This window comes from Nuphar pumila, chromosome 10, assembly GCF_984573655.1.
Source record: "Nuphar pumila chromosome 10, dmNupPumi1.hap1.1, whole genome shotgun sequence".
NCBI lineage: Eukaryota > Viridiplantae > Streptophyta > Magnoliopsida > Nymphaeales > Nymphaeaceae > Nuphar > Nuphar pumila.
Genome location: NC_143258.1, coordinates 84,202,530 through 84,228,882, shown reverse-complemented (window position 1 = coordinate 84,228,882; position 26,353 = coordinate 84,202,530). Strand labels below are relative to the sequence as shown.

The 26,353-nt window shown below is 37.7% G+C and overlaps 2 long non-coding RNA genes across 2 annotated transcripts; both read right to left on the bottom strand.

Annotated features, from left to right (window-relative positions):
* Positions 1 to 7,277: 7,277 nt before the first annotated feature.
* Positions 7,278 to 12,300, bottom strand: LOC149827119 (uncharacterized). Its single transcript, XR_016434846.1, has 4 exons — positions 12,054 to 12,300; positions 11,764 to 11,928; positions 11,572 to 11,632; positions 7,278 to 8,073 (listed from the first exon to the last, which is right to left on the bottom strand). It is a non-coding gene; the product is annotated as an uncharacterized LOC149827119 (long non-coding RNA).
* Positions 12,301 to 21,559: 9,259 nt separating this feature from the next.
* Positions 21,560 to 25,228, bottom strand: LOC149827118 (uncharacterized). Its single transcript, XR_016434847.1, has 2 exons — positions 24,937 to 25,228; positions 21,560 to 23,927 (listed from the first exon to the last, which is right to left on the bottom strand). It is a non-coding gene; the product is annotated as an uncharacterized LOC149827118 (long non-coding RNA).
* Positions 25,229 to 26,353: the final 1,125 nt, after the last annotated feature.

The window sequence follows — 26,353 nt, the reverse complement described above, 5'->3', positions numbered from 1 at the left end:
ACATTTTTTTTTGCTAAAGTCACTTTCAGTTGAAATGGTTAAGAGCGTAAACATAATCTAAATCCAAACAATTAAAACTTTTTAAAACATTTTTTTTTTGTTAAAGACAATTTCACTTGAAATGGTTAAGAGAGTAAACTTAATATAAATACAAAACCAGAAAGAGTGTATTCATGTAAAAAAAATTATAAGCTCCGTCTGGTTTAAAAATAGCTCGGGTTTATCAAAATATGTAATTCACAAGATCACGTCATCGTTGATTCTCACATGAAAGTTGTGTGTGGAACTCGATAACAGTTAACTTTGTCATCTGGGTCCTTCAATAAGGAAATAGATGGTTCCAAATCTAGTCCGATTCTTTTTTACTACAACTAAAAAAGTGTTGGTTCCAAATCAGTATTGGATCAGACCCAAAAATTGTTTTTCGAACCACATATAGACACATAGCAAAATATACTAAAAATTATTAAAAAAAAAAATAAACAATTTTTTAGATTTATTAGAAAATTAGCTTGTTCGGACACTATGTTCAAACATTGGTTTAGACTTAGTAACTTGTCACGTATGAGAATTGGTAAAATCAGTATTCAAGCACTATGCAATATTACATATCAAATACTCATCTTTTTCTCAAAAAGTGAGATGTAGCTCAATAGTGCAATTTTACGTCGGTGATAATATATTTGTGAATGTTGACAAACATTTGTGAATATTCTCAGGAAGTATTTATTTAAAGGTATAGTTAACAAGTTACATTCATGAAGTTCATACAATATTTATGAAGCTGGTGTTGTATTTGCAGATGTTCACAAAATCTTCTTGGTTACCAACTTTTTATTTACAGATGTTCACATAATCTTTTTTTTATTAAAGGGTTATGAACTTCTTAGAGCGTACCTCTAACACAGTAGGCATGTGCAAAGGGTAATAATATCTTAAAAACTTTAGAATTGACAATTTTAAATATGTAAAATTTTTATCAAATTGCAAGGTATTTAAAAAATGCATCATTTTGCGAGGACAATAAGATCATTTTTTGCCTAAAACATATGTGTCACCTTTAAACCTTAGCCATATTCTTTTCTTTCATAAATTTATTTTGATTAAAAAGTTTCTAACATTACTAACTGCGCCTGCAAATTCCCTAAAATATTAGGGACATAAAAATTATTTACTTTCCACATCATTGTAGAATTATTGCACATACTGTGAAAAAGTTGACACCAGACTAAAAATGCAGGTGTCATGGATTGGTTTTGAATGCTTGGGACCCAACGTAATCATCTTAAATGCCCATGTGAAGGTACATGCATGTGTCATGGGTTGGTTTTGTATGCATGCGACCCACGCACCCCCTTCTGTTAACTGTAGGGTTGACGGCCTTCATATAGATGGGGCTGTTTAAGATGTTGAGAGGAAGCGTCCCTTCGTGCCTTCAAGAGGTAGCTCTTTTATGTGAGATGGTGGTGTATGTTCCCCCCCCCCCCCCAATGATTCACGGAATCCCACATCTGTGTTCGGGGGTCTCAAAAAGCATCACGTATATAGGCACATGGGGCTCGTATTCCCGTGTATGTTGATATCACTCAACATTGAAGTCTGGTGCGGTTGCAAAGACTTAAGTACCCTTTCTTGCTATTCTTGTTGTAAAACGACAATTTAAGAAAATAACAAAAATGTCTTTCATTCAAAAAAAGAAAACAAACGGTTAAAAAAAAGGACAAACATGTCATTTATCCAGAAAGTCGAGGATGATGTCGACTCTTCAAAGTCTACACAGCGAAACGAACCTTAGCCGACGATCTGATAGTGATCCGGCGAAACGATGGTGAGCCGACGATCCGATGGTGAGCCGGCGATCCGATGGTCATCCGGCGAAATGAACCTGAGCCATCAAAAATGTCTGTTTGAACTTTTCATCGTTATCTTCTTCTTCTTCCTTCTCTGTAAAACACTGTAAACCCCCCCCCCCCCCCCCTCTCTCTTTCTAGAAAAGAAATCAAGGGAGGCAAAGAGTTCTCCCTGAAGAAGGCCATGAACATCAACACTCTTACTCGCTCTCCCTCCTCTTTCTACTTTTGTGCACATCCAGCAGACGATCCTACATTGCTCCATCAAACACTGACTGACCTGCACACTGATTGTAGTATTGTTTAACTTGATGAGTTGTGGAGCCTGATTCATACTTTTTGCCCTTACACGAGGGGGTTTGGGGGCTCCTCCCAGCGTGGGTAGCATCATTTAACTTGATGAGTTGTGGAGCTTGATTTAGAGTTTTTGCACTTACAAGAGGGGGGTCTGGGGGCTCCCCCCGACACGGGTCTCCAACGAGCTCCACAACGATTTATACTGTTATCCGGCCTTTCAACAGCGATTTATAGTACTGTCGGGCTTTTCTACAGCGATTTGTAGTGTTTTCGAGTCTCCAACGAGCCCCACAACAATTTATAGTGTTATTCGGCCTTTCAACAGTGATTTGTAGTATTTTTCGCAAATCACTATAGCGATTTGTAGTGCTTTTGGGTCTCCAACGAGCCCCACAGCAATTTATAGTGTTATTCGGTCTTCCAACAGTGATTTGTGTCTTTCATAAATTATTATAGCGATTTGTAGTATTTTTAGGTCTTCATCGAGCCCCACAACGATTTATAGTGTTGTTGGATCTCACTATAGCGATTTGTAGTGTCTTCCGCAAATCACTATAGCGATTTGTAGTAATTTGAGTTGCACAACATAGAATAATTGGGGTCTGGTTTTTAGTTAAAATGGAAAATGAAATGATAATAGAAATCGCTGAAAATTTATAAGAATAAACTAGACTCAATAACGAAGACACCACTTTTTACGGATTTGGAAACCCTAAACCTAAACCCTAAACACTAAACACTAAACACTAAACCTTAAACCCTAAATCCTAAATCGCTATAGTGATTTGTAGAAAACACTACAAATCGCTATAGTGAGATCCAACAACACTATAAATCGTTATAGAGCTCGATGGAGACCCAAAAACACTATAAATTGCTATAGTGATTTGCAGAAGACACTACAAATCGTTGTTGGAAGACCAAATAACACTATAAATCGTTGTTAGACTCGTTGAAGACCCAAAAATACTATAAATCGTTGTAGGAATGCCTGGTAATACTACAAATCGTTGTTAAAAGATCGAACAACACTATAAATCGCTGTGGGGCTCGTTGGATACCCCAAAATACTACAAACACTACAAATCGCTGTAGGAAAGTCCGATAATACTACAAATCTTTGTTGGAAGGCCGAATAACACTATAAATCATTATGGAGCTCGTTAGAGACCCGAAAACACTACAAATAGTTGTAGAAAGGCTCGACAATACTACAAATCGTTGTTGGAAGACCGGATAACACTATAAATCGCTGTAAAGCTCGTTGGAGACCCGACAACACTAAAAATCGATGTACGAGAGTCATTGAAAAAATTAGGGGAAAAAAACAGAAAAAAAAAATAGAAAAATCGTGGGAAGGGGTGTTACGAAAACCTCGAGCAAGAAACAATCGAAGGAAACATGAACCCCACGATTATACAAAATGCGATTTGCTCTTTTTCGATGGACCCGCGCCGGGGGGGAGCCCCCGGACCCCCCTCCTGTTAGGGCAAAAACTCTAAATTTGGCTCCACAACTCATCAAGTTGAATGATGCTACCCATGCTGGAAGGAGCCCCCAAACCCCCTCCTATAAGGGCAAAAACTATGAATCAGGCTCCACAACTCATCAAGTTGAACGACGCTACCCACGTTGGGAGGAGCCCCCAGACCTCTCTCCTGTAAGGGTAAAAACTCTGAATCAGGATCCCCAACTCATTTAGTTTAATGATGCTATACACACTGAAAGGAGCCCCCAAACCTTCCTCCTGTAAGGGTAAAAACTCTGAATCAGGCTCCACAACAATCAATGTGCAGTTCAGTCAGTGCTTGATGGAGCAATGTAGGATCTTCTGATGGATATGCACAGAAGCAGAAAGAGAAGGGAGAGAGAGAGTGAGAGGGTTGATGTTCATGGCCTCCTCAAGGGGAGATTTCTTTCTTGGATAATCCTGCAGTGCAGAGACTGGGTCTTAAATAATCATCTTTGGGGCACTTAAGTCTTTACAACCACTCCTTTTCTGGAATCGCCATTTTTTTTGGCACCAATGGAGGAGAGGGTACTTAAGTCTTTGAAATCGCATCAAACTTCAATGCTAATTAATGCTGACAAACATGGGGATACGAGACGCACATGCTTAAATACTTGGTGCTCATTGGGACCCCCGAACATAAGATGTAGCTAACTGCCCTCTTCGGGGGAGAACATATAACCTGCTTGTCTTTTATGTAGAAAGCTTCGAGCTTTTGAGCCCTTAAGGCAGGAGTGCGTTTAAGCAAAAGCTTTGCTATCTCATTTTTTCAATAAAGCACAATAAAAACATGAGAAATTAAACTTAATTGATATTTTTTAAAATATCGTGTATGTATAGTACAAGAGAAATACAAGAAAACATTTCTCATTTTTTTTTTCACAAGAAATTAAAAGAAACCCGACGATAATTGTTGCTATGTTTTGGTCCTGTACTGGAAGTTTGTTTTAAAAAGAAAAGAACACTCTGATCCCATGAAAGGTGGCTCTACAACGTGATGTGCCCCTGATTGAAATCTAAATCTCACTTTCTCCCCCAGAGTGTCACGCCCGCATTGGCAAGCTGGCATGTTTAAATTATTGCAACTGTATCCATTCAAAAAAAACAATTGCATTTTCTGTCCTCTTTTACCATATCGTACATATTCTTTGGCCTGATTCAATCTTACATTATCAAATCTTGTCCTGTTTCAGACCTCGATTTGGATCACTTTATAAAATTCAGATTTGGATTTCGATTAGGCAGGACTGGACTCATATCTGATCTGTTTGCAACCTTATATATATATATATATATATATATATATAATTAACGAGCTAACTAACTTCACTTGTAGGGATATGAATGACATATTTTTGATGTCTAAAAGAAAAAAGAATCAATTAGAAATTATGCTTCAAAACCTATGGTGCAAATATTCTAATTAAAGTCAATAAATATATATATATATATATATATATATATATATATATATATATATATCATGCCACCAAATTCTTTATGCTCATCACATTATATCATCCTATTAACTTTAAAGTCAACCCATTGCAGACGTTTTCTAGGTACTTAGATTGGATAACTTGAGAGAGGATATATGTGGTTATACTTTGCACAAGATGTCGGCAGCATCTTATTGGGTAACTAGAGAGAGGATATCTTTGTACAAGGGATGACATTAGGGATGAGTGTCAAACTGTAATTGAAAAACTTAAGCTTGACTTGAAAAGAACAGATCAAGTCCGATTTTGCACAGCTAAGACTTGGAGATAAGAACCATACAGGTGTTCGTTTTTATGGGAACTGAATCTCCTACGTTGTCCTTTGGTGAGGTTTACGAGTCACCTCTACCTGACCAAGGGAGCCATCATGGGCACAATCTTGTTGATGCTTGGCTACATAACAAACCACAATTGCATTCGCATTCGATACATCCTTGCATACTACTAGGGGCGGCTTAATAGAAGTTGAGGCCCTAATTATTTTTTTATTGTACATGAAAATTTTATTATCTATTAAAGGGGTTGCACTTTTTTTTTCTTAAATTTTTAATATCCTCCATATTTACTAATTGAGTTCATATATATACTAAAATTGGTAGCTGCTCACTTGTTAGGTGCTCAAAAGAAAGTCACTCACTCTTAGTGTCAATCATGCGGCATGATGAGCACTGAACATTTGTTTTTTGTGCAAAAAGATTTTTACTGACGCAAAATTAGCACCAGTAAGATTGTCTGCTTAAACTTTTATTGGCACTATTTTAGCGCTAGTAAAAGTCTTTTTGCATAAAAAAATGATGTGTGTTAATAACGCAGTGTGATGAACACTCGGTGTGAGTCTAAAAGTGTCTGCTTAGACTTTCACTGACGCTATTTTAGCATTAGCAAAAGTCTTTTTGCAGAAAAAAAGATGTTGAGCGTCAGCATAAGGGACTTTTGTTTGAGCACCTAACGAGTGAGCATCTAGGCATCTCTCTCTCTCTCTCTCTCTCTCTCTCTCTCTCTCTCTCTCTCTATATATATATATATATATATATATATATATATATATATATATATATATATATATATATATATGAGCAACTATGTTTATGCTTAGTTTGAATTTCTCTAATAACGATATCACTGGTAGGATCCCAACGTCGATCTCTCAAATGGCACAACTCCGAGAGATAATTCTTTCTTCCAATTATTTAACAGATATCCGGCTGCATTGGCAATTTTATATTGTCATGTGTAAAAGAAAAAATCAATGAAAATAGTTTATTTGGTTCTGGGAGTGGTTCAGTCAATGTCAGGTTATTCAGGTAGATAGTGAATTAAATATTTGCACAAGTTGCAGGTTTAGCTCCAGTTGGCAAGTAGATAGTGAATTAAATATTTGCACAAGTTGCAGGTTTAGGTCCAGTTGGCAAGATTCTTGAGATCTGACTGGGTCCTACCTGGTTCCATCAACCGATGGGCTTCTTGACATTTTGGATAATGTAACATGGCGTGTCAGCCAAGGAAAGGCTGGCAAAGTCTTATGACAAGTCTTTGACTTACAAACAAGGCAAGTTGGAATGACATACCTAGCAACTTGAAATGGGTCGGCACCCACCGGATGATACATATGAACGAGTCAGACGGATTGGATTTGAAAATTACCAATTCCAATTTACTGGATCCACACGGGAGCAGAGATGGGGTTGAGATGTCACCCGTATTGACATTGTTTCATCTCATTTCAATCCGAATTTGAATATGATTAAACCAGATCGAATTAAGTCAAATTTAGTAATGCTTAGATCCAAACTACATCCAACCCGTTTACATCTCCGCATTTGGCCGGTAGCCGACGATGTTCTCAAGAAAATGAATTCATCAGATGGTTCCAAATCTAGTCCGATTCTTTTTAACTAAAACTAAAACAGTGTTGGCTCCAAATCAGTATTGGATCAGACGCAAAAATTGTTTTTCGAACCACATATAGACACATAGCAAAATATACTAAAAATTATTATAAAATCATTTTTAATAATTTTTTTTAGATTTATTAGAAAATTAGCTGGTTTGGACACTATGTGAATCAGCCTATTCACAATGATACTAACAACATTGGTTTAGACTTAGTAACTTGTCACGTATGAGAATTGGGAAGAATCAATATTCAAGCACTATGCAATATTACATATCAAATACTCATCTTTTTCTTGAAAATTGAGATGTTGCCCAATAGTGAAATTTCACGTCGGTGACAATATATTTGCAGATATTTTCAAGAAGTATTTATTTAAAAGAGGTTCACAAGTTATATTAGTGAAGTTCATATGATATTTAAGAAGACTGTGTCGTATTCAGTGTTGTGAGAGGCTTACGCCTCAGTACCTGAAGCGTACGCCTCAGAGGCGAAGCACAAGCTCAAGGTACTGAGGTGTTGTATGAAGCGTTTGCAGGCTTGAAGCGCACGCTTCACATGGGTGAAGTGCAAGCCTCGCATCGAGGCGCGCTTCGCTTATAAAGTGTGCACTTCATGTACAACCCACGAAAATAAAAAAAACACAGGGCGAGGAGGGGCGGAGGGTTTCTTTTAAACCTTCATTCCCCTCCCCCACCCCTTTCCCTTTTCATGCCTCCCCCAAACCTCTTTAAAAATCGCAAAGGGGAGGTATAGCTTTCTCAGAATCTCAGCCTGCGCCTCCCCTCTCTCTGCACCTTCCACTTCTCTCTCCCTTTCTGTTTTCGGCAGGCATGGGCTTGCCCCCTGCAGCTTCTGAAATCTTGGCAAAAGAGAGGAGGGTACCAACTTCAGCATCGCAAAGAATGGAGAGTTCTTGGGCTTGTTTAAACAACCCTCTCCTCCTCTTTGAGAAGGTCACTTGCCTTGTCGATCTTCTTTATCTGGATCTCCTCCCACGCCATTTCAGGAACCACACAAACCCTGAAAATAGAAAAAGCAAACCACCACTTTAGAGAATAAAAAACTGGTACCAATACCACCAACAAAAGTCGTACCTCTTTTTTGAGTTGATTTGAGATTTCTTATTCATTCTCGATATTTATTAGCAGTGATGCCATACTTCTTTTTTCTTTTCTATAGTTTTTGTTTTCTAGTTTTTTCTTTTCGTTATTTTTTTTTAAAGAGAGAGGAAGATAAGTGTAAATCAGTAGAGAGAGAGAGAGAGGGAGATTTCAATTGCGATGTAGACTGTCCAATCCGTATTTTCTTCCTTGCTGGCTGGGCAGGAAATGATATAATTACCAACGTACTAGCATTAATGCAACTATTTCTCTCTTTTTTTTTATGAAACTTTCTTACGATTTCAATTCCTATTATCTTAGATCACATACTTTGTTTAAAATATGTACATATTAAATAAAATAAAAAATATAAAAAAAACATTGGAAGAGAAGCTTTTGAAATTGTTTTCCTTTATTGTTTTCTAGTATTGATCAAGATAAGCCTGTCAATTATGAACATAGAGGAAACCAAGTCCATCTAATGACTCGAGAGATATGGGCACACATGAAATGGAAGCTAGCCATATAAATTTTTTATTATTTTATTAATATTATATATTTTATTATTTTGATCATGAAGCTTAGGCTTCAACGCATCAAGGCTTACGCCTCGCTTCATAACAGGCTTAACGCCTGGCTTCGCCTCATCGCATTTAACAACCTTGGTCGTATTTGCATATGTTCACATAATCTTCTTTTTATTGAAGGGTTACGAACTTCTTACAGTGTACCTATGACGCAGTAGGTTCGCATGTGCAAAGAGCAAAAGTAGCTTAAAATTTTGAGAACTGGCAATTTTAAATATGTAAATTTTTTTATCAAATTGTTAGGTATTTCAAAAAATGCATCATTTTGCGATGACAATAAGATCATTTTTTGCCTAAAACAGATATGTCACCTTTAAACCTTAGGCATATTCTTTTCTTTCATAAATTTATGTTGATTAAAAAGTTTCTAACATTACTAACTGCACCTGCAAATTCTCTCCCTAAAATATTAACATAAAAATTATTTAGTTTCCACATCAATGTGGAATCATTGCACATACTGTGGAAAAGTTGACACCAGACTAAAAATGCATGTCATGAATTGGTTTTGAATGCTTGGGACCCCAACTTAATCATATCATAAATGCTCGTGAAGGTACATGCATGTGTCATAGATTGGTTTTGAATGCATGGGGCCCCACAGTAGGGTTTGCCTTTATATAGATGGGGCTATTTACAGTGTATATAAGATGTTGAGAGGAAGCGTCCCTTCGTGCCTTCAAGAGGTAGCTCTTTTACGTAGAAAGCTTCGAGCTTTTGAGCCCTTGAGGCAGGAGTGCATTTAAGCAAAAGCTTTGATATCTCATTTTTTTCAATAAAGCACAATAAAAACAAGAGAAATTAAACTTAATCGATATTTTTGAAAATATCGTGTATGTATAGTACAGGAAAAATACAAGAAAAACATTTCTCGTGTTTTTTTTTCACAAGAAATTAAAAGAAACCCGGCGATATCTGTTACTAACTTACTATGTTTTGGTCCTGTGGAGGTTTTGCAAGCTGGCATGTTTAAATAATTACAACTGTTTCCATTAAAAAAACAATTGCATTTTCTGTCCTCTTTTACCATATCGTGCATATTCTAGGGTCTGATTCAATCTTACATTATCAAATCGTGTTCTGTTTCAGACCCAGATTGGGACCACTGCATAAAATTCAGGTTTGGATTCCGATTAGGCAGGACTGAGCTCATATCTGATCCGTTTGCAGCCCTATATATATATATATATATATTTAACGAGCTAACTAACTTCACTTGTAGGGATATGAATGCATATTTTTGATGTCTAAATGAAGAAAAAATCAATTAGAGATTATGCTTCCAAACCTATGGTGTATATATATATATATATATATATATATATATATATATATATATATATATATATATATATATATATTTAACGAGCTAACTAACTTCACTTGTAGGGATATGAATGCATATTTTTGATGTCTAAATGAAGAAAAAATCAATTAGAGATTATGCTTCCAAACCTATGGTGCAAATGTTCTAATTAAAGTCAATGGATATATATATATATATATATATATATATATATATATATATATATATATATATATATATATATATATATCATGCCACCCAATTCATTATGCTCATCACATTATTTCATCATATTAACTTTAAAGTCAACGGTGCATTACAGACGTTTTCTACTTAAATAATTCTTTGTGCTTATTATATTATTTCATCATATTAACTTTAAAATCAACAGTTTATTGCAGGGTTTTTTCTACTTAAATAATTTGGTCTGGTAGATAAGACCATTTGATTAGGCTTTGGTTGAAATCGAGTTTGTACCCAGATCTATCAATTTTCTATAGTAGTTGTCTTCAAAGTTTTGACAAGAGTAAAGAAGCAAGTTTTTAATAGTAACTTTTATAGCAATGATAAAGTATTTTTTACAAATTAAATATTTGTCTAAATAATTTTTGCCAAATGTCAGTTTTTCTCAATCTAGTATGCACAGAAAACAGATGTGTTGTTAGCAAGAGGATATTTGTGGCTATATGTACTTTAGCAGACGATGTTGGCAGCATCTGATTGGCCAACTTGAGAGAGAATATCAGTATTTGTGGTTATGCTCAACACAAGATGACAGCATCTGATTGGCCAACTTGAGAGAGAATATCAGTATTTGTGGTTATGCTCAACACAAGATGACAGCATCTGATTGGCTAACTTGAGAGAGGATATATGTGGTTATACTTTGCACATGTCGGCAGCATCTTATTGGGTAACTAGAGAGAGGATGTCTTTGTACAAGGGATGACATCAGGGATGAGCGTTAAACTGTAATTGAAAAAATTAAGCTTGACTTGAAAAGAACATATCAGGTCCGATTTTGCACAGCTAAGACTTGGAGATAAGTGGCATTCAATAAGAACCACACAGCTGTTCGTTTTTATGGGAACTGAATCTCCTACGTTGTCCTTTGGTGAGGTTTACGAGTCACCTCTACCTGACCAATGGAGTGTTGAAGGATAAGAACTCGTTCTGTTGAGTACTCGTTGGCTCTATCCACAACAGATTTCACAATAGGCAGCATATATCACCGTTTCTGGATCCTTCCCAATCCATCCTAAGTCGGTTAGGCAATGCTAATAGTTCTCATATCTTCTCCAAGTGTTTCCTATGCTCTCTCTCTCTCTCTCTCTCTCTCTCTCGCGCGCTCTCTAGCTTTGTATTTAACTACTCTTGTTGGTCACTATAATAACATGAAAAAAGAAAGTAGAGTCCTTTTTCTCGTGAATGTTGGCAAATTGTCGAACCACGTAACTTCTTAGCCTTCATTGTGTACATCCTTTTTCATGCTCTCGTAAGATTTGTAACATGGTATAGAGCTTACCGTGACCTTCTTTCTTGTTCCTGTTGAATTATTGTTGCCTGCGTTTCTTACCATCCTACAACTGCAAGAGATAGTAATCTGTCAGAAACAACAACTGAGCCCACTTCTCAACCACCAGCCACCAAGATGATGGTCCATGAGCAAAACCCTATGCTGAAGATAACGACCACTCCATTGAACGGATCTAATTACCTCAGTTGGTCAAAAGTTGCAAGCCTCTTTTTGAGCAAAAAATGAAAAGGCTCGATGGTCAAGACGCTGCCTGCGATGAATGGAAATCAACAAACCATCTGGTAATGTCTTGGTTACTTAACTCCATGGAACCAAGTATTGCCGAAAGTGTTCTCTTTCTAAAAACTGCACAAAAAATATGGCAGAACCTTGAAGAAGTATATGGGACTCAAAATAACTTGGCCACATTTTATCAACAATAGCAAAACCTATTTTACGTTAGTCATAAAGAAAGGTCACTTCATGTCTACCTTGGGGCATTTAAAGCCACTTGGGACGAGTTACTTCAAAACCAACCACCGACAACAGATACGAAAATTATCAGACAAAGGACTGAGCATGATAAAATATTATGTCTCCTCACTGGATTAGGACAATATTATGACTCCTTGAAGAGTCAAATCCTTATGTCCACTCCGCTGCCCTCTTTCAACAACATCTATGCCACCATTCAGAGAGAAGAGACATGATGAAAGGTGATGAAAGCTGAAAAATAACCTGACCAATCGTAAGAGAAATTCAAAGCAGGTTATATGTTCCCCCCCCCCGAACAGGGCAGTTAGCTACATCTCATGTTCGGGGGTCCCAAAGAGCACCACGTATGTAAGCATGTGCGTCTCATATCATCATGTTTGTCAGCATTAATTAGCGTTGGAGTTTGATGCGATTGCAAAGACGTAAGTACCCTCTCCTCCATTGGTGTAAAAAAAAATGACGATTCTTGAAAATGAGTGGTTGTAAAGACTTAAGTGCCCCAAAGATGATTATTTAAGACCCAGTCTCTACATTGCGGGATTATCCGAGAAAGAAATCTCCCCTGGAGAAGGCCATGAACATCAACCCTCTCACTCTCTCTCTCTCCCTTCTATTTTTACTTCTGTGCACATCCATTAGAAGATCATACATTGCTTCATCAAGCACCGACTGACCTGCACATTGACTGTTGTGGAGCCTGATTCAGAGTTTTTACCCTTACAGGATGAGGGTTTGGGGGCTCATCCCAGCATGGGTAGCATCATTCAACTAAATGAGTTGTAGATCCTGATTCAGAGTTTTTACCCTTACAGGAGAGGGGTCTGGGGGCTCCTCCCAGCGTGGGTAGCATCATTCAACTTGAAGAGTTGTGGAGTCTGATTTAGAGTTTTTACCCTTAAAGAAAGGGGGGTCTGAGAGCTCTTCCCAGTGTGGGTAGCATCATTCAACTTGAAGAGTTATGGAGTTTGATTCAGAGTTTTTACCCTTACAGAAGGGGGGTCTGAGGGCTTCTCCCAACGTGTTCATGGAGTCTGATTCAAAATTTTTACCCTTACAGAGTTTTTACCCTTCTATTTATGCTTCTGTGCACATCCATCAGAAGATCCCAGCGTGGGTAGCATCATTCAACTAAATGAGTTATAGATCCTGATTCAGAGTTTTTACCCTTACATGAGAGGGGTCTGGGGGCTCCTCCCAGCGTGGGTAGCATCATTCAACTTGAAGAGTTGTGGAGTCTGATTTAGAGTTTTTACCCTTACAGAAAGGAGGGTCTGAGAGCTCCTCCCAGTGTGGGTAGCATCATTCAACTCGAAGAGTTATGGAGTCTGATTCAGAGTTTTTACCCTTACAGAAGGGGGGTCTGAGGGCTCCTCCCAACGTGTTCATGAAGTCTGATTCAGAGTTTTTACCCTTACAAAAGGGGGGTCTGAGGGTTCCTCCCAACGTGTTCATGGAGTCTGATTCAGAGTTTTTACCCTTATAGAGTTTTTACCCTTCTATTTATGCTTCTGTGCACATCCATCAGAAGATCCTACATTGCTCTATCAAGCACCGACTGACCTGCACATTGACTGTTGTGGGTCCTTACTGATGAGCTGCCTCTAAATTTATTCGACTCTGGGTCCTTACTGCACTTGAAGTTGAGTCATTGTATTTTTTGTTGTTCGGTGGGTGGTGAGGCCCTCCTCTACTCTCTCAAGACTCTTAGCTTGGGCAATCTTTCTTTTGATGATTGTGGTTATAATGTATCGTTGAAGTTAAAATGGGGAATAAAATGACAATAGAAATCACTGAAAATTTACAAAAATAAACTAGACTCAATAACAAAGACACCACTTTTTACGGATTTAGAATATGACCTCCGGTTAGGGAGATATGGCTCTAACAAGTTGGTCCTAATTCGGGTAGCGATTTACAGCGATTTGCTTACTGAATAACACTACAAATCGCTATAGCGATTTGCGGAAGACACTACAAATCGCTATAGCGATTTGCGGAAGAATCTATAAATTGCTATAGCGATTTGCGGAAAACACTACAAATCGCTATAGCGATTTATGGAAGACACTACAAATCGCTATAGTGATTTGTGATTTGTAGTGTCTTCCGCAAATCGCTATAGCGATTTGTAGTGTCTTCCGCAAATCACTATAGCGTTTTGTTGGAGACCCGAAAATACTACAAATTGCTATAGGAAAGCCCAGAATCCGCGTCGGAGGGGAGCTCCCGGACACCCCTTCTGTAAGGGCAAAAACTCTAAATCAGGCACATAAGTAGAGAGAGTGAGAGAGTTGGTGTTCATGGCCTTCTCCAGGAGGAACTCTTTACCTCCCTTGATTTCTTCTCTAGAGAGAGAGAGAGGGTTTTACAGTGTTTTACGAAGAAGGAAGAAGAAGAAGATGGCGATGGAACAATGTAGAATCGTCTGTTGGATGTGCACAGAAGTAGAGAGAGAAGGGAGAGAGAGTGAGAGGGTTGATGTTCATGGCCTTCTCCAGGAAGAACTCTTTGCCTCCCTTGATTTCTTCTCTAGAGAGAGAGAGGGTTTTACAGTGTTTTACGGAGAAAGAAGAAGAAGACTTTGAAGAGTCAACATCATCCTTGGCTTTCTGGATAAAGGACATGTTTGTTCTTTTTTTGAACAGAGAAAGAAGAAGACTTTGAAGAGTCAACATCATCCTCGACTTTCTGGATGGAGGACGTGTTTGTCCTTTTTTTGAACAAAGAAAGAAGAAGAAGACTTTGAAGAGTCAACATCATCCTCGACTTTCTGAATGGAGGACATGTTTGTCCTTTTTTTGAACTGTTTGTTTTTTCTTTTTTGAATGAAGGGCATTTTTGTCATTTTGTCAAACCATCACTTTATGAGAAGAATAGCAAGAAAGGGTACTTAAGTCTTTGCAACAACACCAGAGTCCGATGCAAAGTTATGTCAATATACACGGGAATACGAGCCCCATGTGCTTGTATACGTGGTGCTCATTCAAAGCCCCGAACACAAACGTGGGATTTAGTGAATCATCGGGGGCGAACATACACCACCCTCTCAGAGAAATTAGCCTTCAAAGTTGAATACAACATTGAAGAGAAGAAGACATCCATTTCCACCAGTTATGGAGAAAGCAATACCAACTCAGAAAAATTCAAAAACAGAAATAAACCAAGGTGTAGCTATTGCAAAAACTCGGACACATCCGAAAAAAACACAGAGAATTGATGGGCCGACCAGGGAAGGAAAAAAACCAAGATCAATGTCCTAGGAAGGAAAATGCCAACGTCATGTTCTTTGAGAACCTTGCAAAATGGTTCCAACAAATAAGTTGCTCCAACCTTGCCACAAAACTTCCTCTAAGCAATTCAAGCACTACATAAACAAATATTAATGTGCTTACTCATCTCAAACCTCTAATAACGAATGGATAGTCGATATTGGCGCTACCGACCATATGATTGGTCGATGCAATCAGATTTATGACATTAAATCAACATTAAAGAAACTTGTTCACATAGCCGATGGGTCTCTAGTTCCAGTTCAAGGTGTCGGTAACACTTACTTCTTTCCAGAAAAAAAAGCCCTCTCAAGTGCTTTACATTCCTAAATTTTCAGCAAGCTTATTGTCTATTAGTAAGTTGACTACTACTTACAATTGCTTGGCCACATTTTCTCCAAAGAACATGATCTTCTAGGACATAGAGACGAGGAAGGAGATTGGTAGAGGTCATATGCGGAATAGATTATACATGTTGGAGACCTCGTTACATCTATCCAATGTCTACCTTGCAGCTAAATAGGAATCCCTTCACAAACTATGGCACTCTAGGCTCGGGCACACATCTAATAATGTGTTTTCATTATTATTTCTAGATTTACAATTAGAATCTTATGCTTGTGACACATGTGAGTTCGCAAAATTTTCAAGATTACCATTCAAACATTCTAAGAAAAAAGTAGTAAACTATTTCAGCTTATCCACTCAGACGTGTGGGGTCTGGCTCCAATCGTTGCCCATTCTGGTTACAAACATTATGTAACCTTCATAGATGACAAATCTAAGAACACATGGGTGTATTTTCTCAAACAAAAAAATGAGGTTAAAAAGGTCTTCCAAGAATTTTACAACATGATTCTAATCCAATCAAATTCCAAAATAAAGCATTTGCGCTTAGATAATGGTGGTGAGTACGTGAATGAAGTTATTTGGGAGTTTATGAGTCAGAACGGAATCATGCCTCAACTCACTTGCATCGGCACTCCTCAACAAAACAGAGTGACCGAGCACAAGAATAGGCACCTACTCAACATAACTACAACCATCATGTTCAACATGAACGTTCCGAAGGAATACTGGGTAGAGGCAGTCGCCACGACATGCTACATCATATACTGAATTCCTAATAGTGGTACACCAAAACAAACATCTATAGAAGTTTTTCTAAAGAGGCTTGTTTTCTTAAATCATCTTAAAGTCTTTGGCTGCAAATGCTTTGTTCACCTGCAGGAAAGAAACAAATTGGAAGCAAGAGCAGAAAAATGTGTTTTTCTTGACTATTCCTCTATGAAAAAAGGCTACAAATGTTTTGATCCCACTTGGACCTGTCGAGTCACTTGGAAACTTTGGTCCAAGTAGCGGGGAGACCCACAAGACCCTTAGACCTATCTTGCCAATCGTATCCATAACCGACAACCTATCCACCACTCAAATTGATCCCAATATAGCAACCCAAACCGAGTCCACCCAAATCAACCTGAACACAATAACCCAAATCGAGTCCACCATCTATGACTCCACCGAGCCTCCAACCACGAATGATGCCTAGACCAAACTAGAAGTCTCTATTAGAAGGTCAAATCGCATCATCAGACCCTCGGTAAGACTTAGTGACTTCTATACATACCAGGCCTCATCCTCAACCCTATACTCCATAGAAAACTAAGTCAACCTAAACAAACTATCTCAAGCCTACCTATCAAACCTGTCAAAGGTATACTCTCAAACTGAACCCTCATCCTACCAAGAAGCCAAACTCGACCCTAGGTGGAGAAAAGCCATGAAAAAAGAACTAAAAGCTACAAGGGAACTACTTTTTGAACTTTCTTAAGCAACTCAGTCACTAAATGCATATATTTTATGAGGAAGACCGCGTGAAGTCTGCATAAAATATAGGTTAAAAATGACCAATATTTGAAGGGATGAGGAAGTCTGCACAAAATATATGCAATCTTCCTCATCCTTGCCTATATTTTATGCAGACTTTATCATCCTCACAAATATTGGTCATTTTCACCTATATTTTATTTTGACTTTGTGAGATCCACACAAAAAAATTAGGTGAATCTACCTTTTAGTGAGAAGGTACGATACAACCAGAAAGTCTATCTTTTAGAGAACGTTCATCTGAAATCACTCAATCATGTCAAGGTGATCCTGGCAATGTTGAAAAGTTAACACACTGATCTATTTCTACTTTTTATTGTTTTTCTTGATTTTTAGTGTGTGGTGAAAAATATCATACAACAATTAGGCTAGGTATAACTGTGACTATTTATCTCTGTTTTTGGAACGTTGTCAAGGATGTATCTCAGCATCCATTTGTCATTTTCCAACGATTCAGATGTCGTTGGAAAGATATTTCTTTCTAGTTTATTTGTTCTTTTTTGTATTTTTTTAAAATCTTTCATTTTTTGGGTCAAAAAGCAGTAGTAAAATTTGCACATAGAAAATTCACATATCATCATGAGGTTCGCACATGTGAAGGTTAAAATGGTTATTTTAATCCAACATTTGCAGTTTTGGTCATCGGGCAGATTTTAGCAAATTATGGGGTTTGTAGAGAAACATGACATTTTTATGATATTGTATAATCATTTCTCAAATATTAAAACCGTCACTTCATATGCATGAAATGAAAATTAGCTTCTTGCCCCTATTTGGCACTTTTTTCTGAGGACATGGGACCTAAGATAACTTTGGTACAAAAATTGGCTCTATCATTCAAACATCACACAAATGGCAACTGACAAGTCCCTACATGAAATTTATGTTTTCAATATTCATGTGCGACGACTTAACTGACTTATTAGTGGGTCATTATGCATAAATGGGACATGGACAAACTCAACACTTCAGCACTGATCTATGACGATAAGGATTAATGGCAATTAGGGATGGGAAACGAGACAAGCTGCTCATGGCTCGGCTTGTTTTTGCTTGTGAAGAGTTTGTTTGAACTCGTGAAATTAACTTAGCAAGTCAAACATGAACAAATGGGTGTTTGGCTCAACTCATATATCTTGTTAACTATATATATACACACGCCATAAAATATAGATGGTTGAAGTGTTTGGCTTGCAAGAAATAAGCGTAGAGTTCAAATTCTACTACTTATAAGTTGACATAATGCAATTATTTATTGAACCTGTTTCGGGTTCAATCAATATGTTTAGAGTGTAAATTTTTTTATTTTCAATTTAAAAAATATATTTTATCTGTCAAGGCACCACCATGAGCTCTGCTCACTTCACGTAAAAGGTGAGCCAAGCTTGAAAGCCCACTGATTGGTTTATTTGACTCGTTTACCAGCCCTAATGGCAACCTACCATTCTATTGTTAGAGAAGGATTTGTGAATAGGGTCACTTTTTCTTAACATATGATGGAATTAATCCCACACTCTATAAAACCAAGGGGTGTCAGATTTGGTTCGGACCCAGGTGGAACCAGACTTGGACCCAATTTTTTGGTATGGTATCAGATTTGAACTTGGGTCTAATCGGGTCCACTATCTTTCTTTCATAAATTCCCCTATGGGCTTTGATTATTGAATCTCGATCCAACCCACGTACATGTCTGGCCCGCTTCCAATTAAAGGGTTTTTTTGGGTGGTCTTGCAGGCATCACAGGTGATGGAGACCCCCCACTAGGCAGTTGCGCTGGCATCGATGATGGCCACTGATACAGAATAAGCAGAGAGAGAAAGAGGCAGCGGAGAAGGAGGAAGATGATGGTGGTTGTGATGACCTAGACCCCCCCCCCTTTGCCATTGTCGCCTCCCCCATCTGCCAATCACCACTTCTTCCCTGGCCTCTCCTCCCCCCATCTGGCAGCCACCTCTTATGGTGCGGCCTTGAAAATCGGCAACACCACCACCGACACCCAGACCTGCTCCTCCTCTGGCTCCCCTTCGCTGCACAGGAGAGAGAGGAAGAGACTCGAGCAATAGAGGGGTGTGCCTGTCGAGGAAAAACTTTTTTCTAAAATTTGTTCCCCTTGTTTTGTTGTTTTTTAACAAGAAAGGGGGTGGAACGAAAATAATGATGTTTCAAGGACGCGATAAATGGTGTTATGCATGTCTGCCATATCCAATATTTGTTAAAAATATTGTCTTTTTTATGATTTTTGTCCAATGCGACCCTAAGGGTATGTTTGATGGCTTGTCAAGGGTTGGATGAAATGAACAAAAAAGATGGAATATAACATTGGTTATATTCATTCTGTAACAATTGTTCCAAGTCCAATGTTTGTTTGGACCATACTCAAATGCTATGTTCCAAATGTTCGTTGTTTGATGTCTGGTATGGCAGAAATGTCTTCTTTCTCATTTTCTTCGCTCGCTCCCTCTTCACAGCATAGTGCAGCTCGTGCGCCGACTACGCCAGAATCCACCTCTTCTCAACGCCATTCCCACTGGAACCCTTTTTCTTCTTATCTGTTTCGGTGTCCCTCTTATCACTAGTGATGGTGATTAGTGATGTTGGTCGATCACAACATTCAGATGGCCTCACTAGGGCTACTCAGAAGGAAGAAAAAGATGGGGCCAAACTCCAGAAAACCCTAATTGAGCAAGGCATGAATTGTTTGGGCATCGATCTCGCCGAGTGGATCCTCTCCCACCTCCCTCTCATCTCCATCATCCAAGCTCGGCTTGTCTGCAAGTTATGGAACTCATGGAACTCTGTCATCATCATGGAATCGTTCACTTCCTTCGTTTTCTGCATGAAGAAGCCATGGTTCTTCCTCTATGGGCAAAACAACGTGTTCTTGAAAAACAACCAGGCATTTGGATTTGACCCCGAATCGAAGGATTGTATTTGCATCCCCAACAATTTCCTCCCTCACTCCCACCAAAATGACTCCTTGATCGGCTCCAGTGGCTTCTTCTTCGTCTCCACCTGCTCAACACACTATTGGTTTGTGTACAACCCTCTTTTTGTGCTTTCTGGCAGGCGACACAGCCCTTCAAGTTCTCTAGGTGCAATCCCTTGGTGGGTGTCTTCCAAATAGGGTATTTCTTCTAGTTCATCATTGTCGGGGGCATCCGGTTCATCGGGGGATTGGTGGATCTTGAGGAGATGTTGGCCGTCGAGATCTATGACTGTCAGTTGGACTCGTGGGAGCTCTGCCCACCGCTTCCCCCCAATTTTTGGTCGGGGAATTCGTCATAGTGGCTTTCCTCTGCCTTGCTCAAGGCGACGATCCCGCCAGCCCCAAGCTCTGATTCTGGCTCGTGATTGCCGACTGCGCATTGGCGAGTCACGACCATCTTCTTGGCATTGATGAGCACATCAAAGTACCTACGGAGGAAGGCGTGGGTGGCAGAGCGGTTGGAGTAGAGGACGTGGTTTGCCGAAGCGAGGGCGATGGCATTGAAGAAGTGCCATATGGCATCGTCGAACCGCCTGGCTAAGGACACAACATTCCCCTCTACAACAGACTATTGAAATGAATTGGTGAAGAGAGAGATACATCGATGGGTGATCATGCATACATTTTACATTTTATTCATACGATTTTATGCATGATCCAGTGAAAAATCATTTCAAAAACTTGTTTTTATCATTAGTTTTGAGAAACCACATTGAAATAGAAATTATCAGAAAATCATGTATTTCAAAGCTTACTCTGCATTTTTCAGTATTTTATTTAGTTTAGGAATTGTGAAGTAGTATTTTAATTAGTTTAGAAGAGTTTAAGTAGAAGTTTTAATTAGTTTAGGAAGTTGTGTTTCATGAAACATGTTTTTTAAAAGACCTTTTTTTGAAAATTATTGAAACTTATTGAAACTTATTTGGACTTGTTTTGAAAAACTTGTTTTAACCTAATAATTTATTATAAATAGTGTATGTGAAGAAGCAAGGGATGTTTTCTCCAGCATTGGAAAACATGCCCCTTGCTCTCTCTCTCTCTCTTGCTCCCTCTCTCTCAAAGCCAATTTTTTCTTTTTCTTCTTTTTCTTCTTCTTCCTCTTATTTCTTTTCTTGCTTCTAGCCCCTTTCATCATCGACAATCTCATCCTCTTCGTCGGGGAGGTGCATCTGCAGCTTGGGAATAACCATTTCTCTTCTTATCCAATCCATCAGAAGTGGATCGTCATGTTCATTTCTTTCTTCCTCATTTCACGTAGTTTTTAGATTTTTGCATTGCATAAAGCATATCATTACACCATCAACATATTTAGTTTAGTTTTATTGCATCTGAATACTAAAAAGAACAAAAACATGTTTCATTTTGACAGTTTAGCCATTTTCTGGATTTAATTATTGAAAAGTCTTGATTTAGGTAGATTGTAGTTTTAATATAGTTTTTTTTTTCTTGTTTCTTGATTAGCTGTAGATTCGTTTAGGTTAGATCTAGGTTAGATTTAGTCCAGATTGAATTCTTTTTATTCGGTAGTCATTAGGTTGATTAAGTAGAGTTTTCTTTATTAGCTGAGTAGTTTTCTTTTAATCCTTTCAATTTTGTTTTAGCTGCCATACTTAGATTCACGTCTTTCTTGATTATTTCCAGCATTATGTTAGTTTATTTAGTGGTCAATCCATGTTATTGATTGTTTCCAATTGCTTTAGTCGATTATTAGATTCAATTAGTTTTATTAACTATCATTTGTATATAGAAATAGTGTTAGCCGATTTAGGAATAGTTAATATTTTTGTTTATTTGTTAAATTCAGTCATGATAATGCTGTTAATTAGATGAGTCTGATAGTTAGTTTGAGGTCATTAGGTTAATTAGATTGTTTAAAAGTTAGTTTAGATGAAAACAAATTGGCTGATTAAGTCATAGTGTAATTATCGTGTTCTTGAATAGTTTGTCTTTATTTTATTTCGCTGTTTTAGATTAATCATAGTTTTTATAGTTCAACGTTAGTTTAATTCAATTATTCAATTTAGTCTTAACTCGATTCACGTTATTTGGATTTTGTTCAGAACTTTTTAATGTTTGTGTTGCATAGTCATAAGTAATACATAGTTGCCGGATTCTAGTTATTTTAATTCTTTACTAGTTAGTTAGAGTAGATAGGTTAGTAGGTTAGCTAGTGTTTTATTTCCAGATTCTGTTAGTTTATATTCATCTTCCGTACAGCATAGAATTTAGGATAAGTTAGTTTATTTTGTCATTCATTAGTTAGTAGTTTTAATCTTGCATGTGTTTAATAATGAGTCTACTTAACTCGGATTAGCCGATTAGTATAGATTAGTATTAGTTAATTATCATGCTTAGTTCTTGTTATTTTTTTTTTGTTTTGTTTAATTAGATGCCGGATTCAGCTGAGTGTGTTCTTGATCATTAGGTTTAGTTAATTTCTTGCTTTCTTGAATTAGTTAAGATTAGCTTGTTACATTTGCTTTCTTAATTGTTTAGTTAGTTAGGTTGTTTTGCTATTTTGTCTTTTAGTGTTAGGTTGTTGTCAGGTTGTTCATAGTTAGTTCTTGTTTTTAGTTTAGTTTAGTTAATTCAAATCTTGTTTTTTGTTGAATTTGTTAGTCGTCAGTTGGTAAATTTTGGTTTAGATTGATTTGTACTGCTTTGTTTTTTGTTTTTGTTTATTGCAGGGAAGCATTTGGACGTGCGATGAAATCCTTTTTGTGCTCTCAAAGTACCCTCTTAGGTTCCCTCAAGCCCTCAAAAGTGCCCTCAGGGAGCCCTCAGAGGGCAAAAGAAAGCATACATTACCTATTCCATTGAAGGAACAAAAAGAGGGAAGCAAATCAACTCAAGAAGGGACTCAAGCACTAAAGCTTTTCTTTTATTTTTAGATTAGGATTTTATTTTTTTTCATTTATTTAATTCATTTGAGTTTGTAATAAGGCACTTTAATTGGTTATTTAAGCCTTTTGTAGAGGCAACACTCTTTTGTTTATTTAGTTAATTAAATTCTTATTTTTCAAGGCAATAAAGCATAGTTTAGATTGTGTGTTGAATACAAAGTATTTCTCGTTTTCTGAGTTCGACCCGGACTCCACCACTCGTGTGAGCCGGTTTTTATATTTTTGGTGTCTGGCTTTCACTTGATTTTGATTAAAAATATTGTTTTAAAAAGTGTTTTCATAAAACTCACATGACACACTCGTGGATGTTTTTCTTTTTAATTGTTTTCGCCATTTCTTTTCCTTTTGTAACATGGGGGAGGTAGATCAAAAATTACAAGTTAATGAACACAGTGGATGCATGGAACGTCGTCCGCCGCAACAATGTTTGTTAAAAATCATGTTCTCAACGTCTTTTTTGTCTTGCATAGGATGAACCATAAAATATACTCTAAAGGAGTAGGTTGCAGTAAGACGTTATGTTACAAACATACGTGGTGGCCAGCAGAACATTGGGTGATCGTGGTGCCAACGAACCCATTGTTGGCCATCGTTAGGCCAGACCACACAAATTCTAATTATCCTCACGTTGGCAGATGATTGCTCTGATCACGTTGGCACATGATGATTTGCGACCATAATCAAAACATTATTCAATGGCAAAAAGATGCACATTTCATTTGACAAAGCATGCCAGCTTGCCAATGCAGTCGGATATCTATTAAATAATTGGAAGAAAGAATTCTCTCTCAGAGTTGTGCCATTTGAGTGATCAACGTTGGGATCCTGCTAGTGATATGGTTATTAGAGAAATTTAAAAGAAGCATAACCATAGTTGCACACACACACACACACACACACACACACACACATATATATATATATATATATATATATATATATATATATATATATATATATATATATATATATATATATATATATATATATATATATATATGAGTGATGCATAGCTGCTCACTCGTTAGGTGCTCAAACAAAAGTCACTCACGCTGACGCTTAATATCTTTTTTTTGCAAAAAGACTTTGCTAGCGCTAAAATGGTGCCAATAAAAGTCTAAGCGGACACTTTTAGACTCACGCCGAGTGTCCATCACACGACGTGATGGACACACATCATCTTTTTTTTTTTGCAAAAAGACTTTTACTGGTGCTAAAATAGAGCCAATAAAAGTTTAAGCAAACACTCTTACTGGCGTTATTTTAGTGTCAGTAAAAGTCTTTTTTGCACAAAAAAACATTCAACGTCCATCATGCCTCTTGATAGACGCTAAGCGTGAGTAACTTTCGTTTGAGCACCTAACAAGTGAGCAACTACCAATTTTTGTATATATATGAACTCAATTAGTAAATATGGAGGATATTAAGAATTTAAGAAAAAAAACGTGCAACCCCTTTAATAAATAATAAAATTTTCATATACAATGAAAAAAAAATCAAGGCCTCAACTTTTCTAGAGCCGCCCCTAGCAGTACGCAAGGATGTATCGAATACCAATGCAATTGTGGTTTGTTATGTAGCCAAGCATCGACAAGATTGGGCCCATGATGACTCCATGTTACAAATCTCGCGAGAGCATAAAATGGGATATACACAATAAAGGCCAAGAAGTTACGTAGTTCGATTGTTTGCCTACATCCATGGGAAAAAGGACTCTACTTTCTTTTTTCGTGTTATTATCGTGACTAGCAGGAGTTAAATACAAAGAGAGAGAGAGAGAGAAAGAGTTAATATAGAAAATAGATGGAGAAGATATGGGAATGATTAGCATTACCTAATAGATTTAGGATGGATTGGGAAGCATCCAAAAATGGTGAGATATGTTGCCTATTGTGAAATTTGTTGCGGATAGAGCCAACGAGTGCTCAATTGCCCGAGTCCTTACCCTTCAACAGTCTTCCCCTCAAGTTGGTGCACAGATATCAATATGCCCCAACTTGTTAGTGATCCATCGGTGTTGATCTTTGGCAAGTGCCTTTGTTAGGATGTCTGCTAGTTGCTCATTTGATCTCACATATGAGGTTGCTATCACTTTGTTTTGTATCTTCTCACGAATGAAATGGCAATCTACTTCTATATGCTTTGTCCTCCACATTTTGAGACGGAGCGGGCCTTATCCCCCACCCCCACAGTCCCAGTCCACTGCCATCCATTGGTGGTTCAGTCAATGTCAGGTAGATAGTGAATTAAATATTTGTACAAGTTGCAGGTTTAGGTCCAGTTGGCAAGATTCTGGAGATCTGACTGGGCCCTACCTGGTTCCATCAACCAATGGGCTTGTTAACATTTTGCATATAATGTAACATGGTGTGTCAGCCAATGAAAGGCTGGCAAAGTCTTATGACAAGTCTTTGGCTTACAAACAAGGCAAGTTGGAATGACATACCTAGCAACTTGAAATGGGTGGGAACCCACCGGATGATACCCGACGACATATGAACGAGTCAGACGGATTGGATTTGAAAATTACCAATTCCAATTTACTGGATCCACACGGGAGCAGAGATGGGGTTGAGATGTCACCCGTATTGACATTGTTTCATCTCATTTCAATCCGAATTTGAATATGATTAAACCAGATCGAATTAAGTCAAATTTAGTAATGCTTAGATCCAAACCAAATCCAACCCGACGACATATGAATCATTTGGCCAGTAGCCTCGAGAAGGCACACATGCCATCGTAACCTTGCACCATGACACGGGTGTGGAGATGCGTCAACAATCTGATTCAACCTCTCACCAACTGTATAACTAAAAACTCTGGGTCCTTGCCGAATTCCCATATGCAAGATGCTTCCCAACAATCGAATCTAGAGCTCCGTTTTGGTAAAAAAATAGTTCGGGTTTATCAAAATATGTAATTCACAAGATCACGTCATTCGTTGATTCTCACATGAAAGTTGTGTGTGGAACTCGAGAACAATTAGCTTTGTCATCTGGGTCCTTCAATATCAAAATGAATTCATCAGATGGTTCCAAATCTAGTCCGATTCTTTTTAACTACAACTAAAACAGTGTTGGCTCCAAATCAGTATTGGATCAGACCCAAAAATTGTTTTTCGAACCACATATAAACACATAGCAAAATATACTAAAAATTATTATAATATTTATTTTTAATGTTTTTTTAGATTTGTTAGAAAATTAGCTGGATCGAACATTATGCGAATCAGCTTATTCGCAAGATAC